This window comes from Triticum aestivum, chromosome 7D (genome assembly GCF_018294505.1).
Source record: "Triticum aestivum cultivar Chinese Spring chromosome 7D, IWGSC CS RefSeq v2.1, whole genome shotgun sequence".
Classification (NCBI taxonomy): Eukaryota; Viridiplantae; Streptophyta; class Magnoliopsida; order Poales; family Poaceae; genus Triticum; species Triticum aestivum.
In genome coordinates, this window is record NC_057814.1 from 430,505,286 (window position 1) to 430,510,531 (window position 5,246).

Sequence of the window (5,246 nt, forward strand, 5' to 3'; positions counted from 1 at the left end):
TGAAGTAGGCGATCTCCATGCCCTTACAAACTCCATGGTTCAACTCTACAATCTTGACGGAGGCTCCCAAGTGACACCCAGCCAATCTAGGAGACACCACTCTCCAAGAAGTAACAAATGGTGTGTTGATGATGAACTCCTTGCTCTTGTGCTTCAAATGATAGTCTCCCCAACACTCAACTCTCTCTCTCAGGATTTGGATTTGGTGGAAAGAAGATTTGAGTGGAAAGCAACTTGGGGAAGGCTAGAGATCAAGATTCATGTGGTTGGAATGGAATATCTTGACCTCAACACAAGTGTAGGTGGTTCTCTCTCAGAAAATATGTGTTGGAAGTGTAGGCATGTTCTGATGGCTCTCTCCACGAATGAAGAGTGGGTGGAGGGGTATATATAGCCTCCACACAAAATCTCACTGTTACACACAAATCACCAAAGTCGGTGGGACCGAATCATGAAACTCGGTCGGACCGATTTGGTTCATAATGTGACCGTTAGGCATTTCGGTGGGACCGACTGGATCAACTCGGTGGGACCGATGTGCTAGGGTTAGGGTAAATCCAAAACTCAGTTTGACCGATTACTCAAACTCGGTGGGACTGATTTGGGTAATAAGTGAAACAGAATGTTGGCCAAGCAAACTCGGTGGGGCCGGTTGCAAATCTCGGTGGGACCGAAATTATTGCAACAGACAACAGAGAATTTGCAACCCCATCTCGGTGAGAATGAGATCCTATCGGTGAGATCGAACTGATTAGGGTTTCTGGCAGTGGCTTATGTCAACTGAACTCGGTGGCTCCGGATAGAAAGAATCGGCAAGGCTGAGTTGGACTTTTGGTTGGGGACATATTTGGAAGTGGTAAAGTGGTTGAGGGCTTTGGAGCATATCACTAAGCACTTTGAGCAAGCAAGCCATTAAGCAACACCTCATCCCTTCTTAATAGTATTGGCTTTCCTATGGACTCAATGTGATCTTGGATCACTAAAATAGAAAATGTAGAGTCCTGAGCTTTGAGCTTGAGCCAATCCTTTGTCCTTAGCATATTGAAGGGGTTCCACATCCTCTTGTCCATGCCACTCCATTGTTGAACTTATCTGAAACATACTAGGTAGAAGCATTAGTCCAACAAGAGATATGTTGAAATTAATTATGAAAATCACCCAGGGAGCACTTGTGCTTTCAATCTCCCCCTTTTTGGTAATTGATGACAACATACATCAAAGCTTTAGATAAAGATATAGAGAGCAATAAGCAAAGCTTTGGAAAGACATGTAACATGCGTAGGCTCCCCCTCCATGTATGCAATCATGTAAATATGAAACATAGGAGCATGTGAATGCATAAGCATGACAGAGTAAGCCAAGTGTTACATGTATCTTGGCTATATGCATCAGAGGAAATGATGTGAATATAGGAAATGTACCTTCATGCCCATGAGTCCTTCTTGCAAACAGTATGTACATCAGCAAGAAATCCTCATACACATGACTGTGATGCATATACTTACCTTGTGGTCTTGAGTCGGCTTAGGAAGGAATGAACCTAAGTAAACAAGGTTAGACAACACAGATACACCTACTAGCCAGAGCAAACAGAAGAAACCACAAGAGAACCAAGATTGGGATGACATGTATAGAGTGAGTACTGAGTACCCCATTGGGTATAGACATGTCCCCAAAGGTAAAGATATGCAATAAAATCAGAGATTTCCTTCCCTTAGATGTCTTGCTCCCCCTGAATCTTGCATGGGATATTGGGAGAAGATAGGGAACAGAAAATCAGAGCAAAAGAAAAACAACATAATTAATGCAAGCAATCAAATATGAACACGTCTTTCCCCTCTTAAAGACATGTAATTTCTCTCCTCTTGAACACCAAGCATCTGAGGTCTGAGGTTTCTTACACACTCCCCCTGAGTATCCTCTCCCCCTATAGAAATGATTAAGCATAGAGCTTTGATGTGATCCCTCTCTCCCCCTTTGACATCAATTTCCAAGAAGGGCTCTTATGGATTTTTGTTTTATTGCAAAAGGGTTTGGTCCTTAAGTCACAAAGCAAAGCGACTGTGATGCTGGTAGAGAACAAGAGTCATTGAGTGGAGCTAGAGCAAAAAGACTGCAGAAATAAGTGGCAAGTTGTCTTTCGTGTAGTGAAATCGGTAGCACCGAGTTGTGTGCTTTGGTGGCACCGAGAGAATTCGGTTGGGCCGAAGAAAACAGACCGGTGTGACCGAGTTCATCACAGTAAAACACTTGTCACCCCAGCTCACTAGGTACTTTAAGATCTCACAAGGATTTGCAAGGAATTAGCTGAAAGATTTGCAATGAATTGGATGCAGAAAATGGAGAACAGAAAAGAGAAGAAAAGATCTAGATGAATTTTTTTTGAAAGAGGAAACACAAATGCATGAGACAAATGCAAGAGGAAACACAAGAGAACTTCATCTAGAATTGGGCGGTGACAAAGTCACCTATGTTAGAGTATATTGACTTAGGAGTCAAGTGAGATCACTTGATCTTTGGTCATACTCATCGTTTAAGCTCAAAATGGGGTTACCATTTTTCGTTTAAGCTTCTTGATGTATTCACATCTTGTTGAGTTGCTTTATCCCATGACTTGGAGTAAAGCTTCTCTAAGATGGAATAGCATACCTTGGGTGGTGGTGTTGATCTTGATCATGTAGTCGAACTTGTGTGGGTTCCTCAAGGTTGATGTAGCTCATCAAGAGTTGGGAGCACCATTTGGAGTTTGAGTTCATCTTCCTACATGGGTTAGCTTTGCAAGGAAGAGCACTTGTTTATCCAAAATGACAATCACAAAATTTGACATAGAATGGGTCAAAGGATATATTTGAGGGGTTTTGTGCTTCCTTGACTTCAACCACCATTGTGTAGAGACTTGGTGATGTAGAGATTGCTCAAGATGTGAGTGAGTTGCAATCTCATGGATTTAGATTCATCCAAGTACCTACAAGGGTTAGATAGCATGCAAGGGTGCAAAAGTATCCAAGACATATAGATAGCATCATGAAAGAAATATCAAGGATTAGTCAAAGGCTCATGCCTTGCATGTATCCAAATGGAGTTCCTACTCCAAGTTTGAAGCATCAATGATGTTCAATTCACCTCTCAAACGGCAAAAGACTTTCTCATCAAGCGGTTTGGTAAATATATCCGCTAATTGCTTATCGGTGCGAACATGCTTAAGATTAATGTCCCCTTTGGCAACATGGTCTCGAATGAAATGATGACGAACTTCAATATCTTTAGTTCGAGAATGTTGCACGGGATTGTGAGCAATCTTAATAGCACTTTCATTGTCACACAGCAATGGAACATGTTTCACATATATCCCATAATCCTTAAGAGTTTGGGTCATCTAAAGTAATTGAGCACAACATGAACCAGCGGCAATGTATTTCGCTTCGGCGGTGGATAAAGATACCGAGTTTTGTTTCTTGGAGGACCAAGACACAAGAGATCTACCAAGAAATTGACAAGTACCTGAAGTGGACTTTCTATCAGCCTTGTCTCCGGCATAGTCCGAATTGGAGTAGCCAACAAGATCGAAAGAAGACCTCTTAGGATACCAAATGCCAAAATTTGGTGTATGTATTAAGTATCTCACTATCCTTTTCACAGCCTTAAGATGACATTCTTTAGGGGCCGCTTGATATCGTGCACACATGCACACACTTAGCATAATATCAGGACGAGAGGCACATAGATTTAACAATGAACCAATCATAGAGCGGTAAACTTTTTGATCCACCGGATCACCGTCTTTGGTCAAATCAAGATGTCCACTAGTAGGCATGGGTGTAGACATACCTTTGCATTCTTGCATATTGAATTTTTTGAATAAGTCCTTGGTGTACTTTGTTTGAGATACAAAGGTACCTTCCTTAGTTTGCTTGATTTGCAAATCGAGAAAGAATTTGAGTTCACTCATCATAGACATCTCAAACTTCTCCGACATTAGCTTTCCAAACTTCTCACTAAAAAGAGGGTTAGTCGAACCAAATATAATATCATCAACATAAATTTGGCACACAAATAGTTCTCCATTAACCCTTTTAGTAAAAAGAGTAGAATCAATTTTACCAATTTCAAAGCCTTTTTCAATAAGGAACTTGGTCAAGCATTTATACCATGCTCTAGGGGCTTGTTTAAGACCATAAAGGGCTTTGTGAAGTTTGTAGACATGATTAGGTTTCTTAGGATTGACGAAGCCGGGAGGTTGCTTAACATAAACTTCCTCCTCAATTTCACCATTTAGAAAAGAACTTTTAATGTCCATTTGGTACAAGGTGATATCATGGTGATTAGCATAAGAAAGTAAGATGCGAATGGACTCAAGTCTAGCAACGGGAGCATATGTCTCACCATAGTCCATACCTTCGACTTGAGTGTAGCCTTGGGCGACTAGGCGTGCTTTGTTGCGGACGACTTGACCATCTTCATCTTGCTTGTTGCGAAACACCCATTTGGTACCAATGATGTTGTGGTTGTTGTCGGGCTTCTCGACCAATGTCCATACTTGATTTCTCTCAAAGTTGTGTAGCGCTTCATGCATAGCGTTTATCCAATCCGGATCTTCCAATTCTTCTTCAACCTTCATAGGTTCAATGCTAGAGATGAATGAGTAATGTTCACAAAAATTAGCCAAACGAGTTTTAGAGCAAGTTATTCTCCCGGTTTGGATATCATTGTAGATTTGCTCGACGGGATGATCTTTGGCGATTCTTGCTCGAACTCGTGGGAGCTTTGGCTTGGCTCGGGGTGGAACATCTTCTTCATCTTATTCTTCTTCTTGGCCTTCTTCATTGTTGACGTTGTCATTCTCTTGTCGTGGTGGAGAAGGAGGTTGTTGATGTTCATCTTGGTGTACTTCCTCGTTTTCTTTGTCTTGGTGTGTCCCACTTCTGGATGCTTCCGAATCAATTCTTGGTTCACCATGTCGTGAGGTAGAAGCTTCCACTTGGACGGATGAGGTACTCTCCTTCACCTCTGTTGGATGAATCTTGCCAATAGACAAGTCTTGGATTGCTTCCGAAGGGTCTTTGTCTCCTACATCAATGGGCAATTGCTCTACTTGCGAGCCATTAGATTCATCAAACTTCACATCTACCGTCTCTTCAACCTTTCGGATGAAATTGTTGCAGACACGGTAAGTGTGAGAGTTTGAGCCATAACCTAGTAGGAAACCTTAGTGAGATTTAGGAGCAAATTTAGAACGACGATGCTTA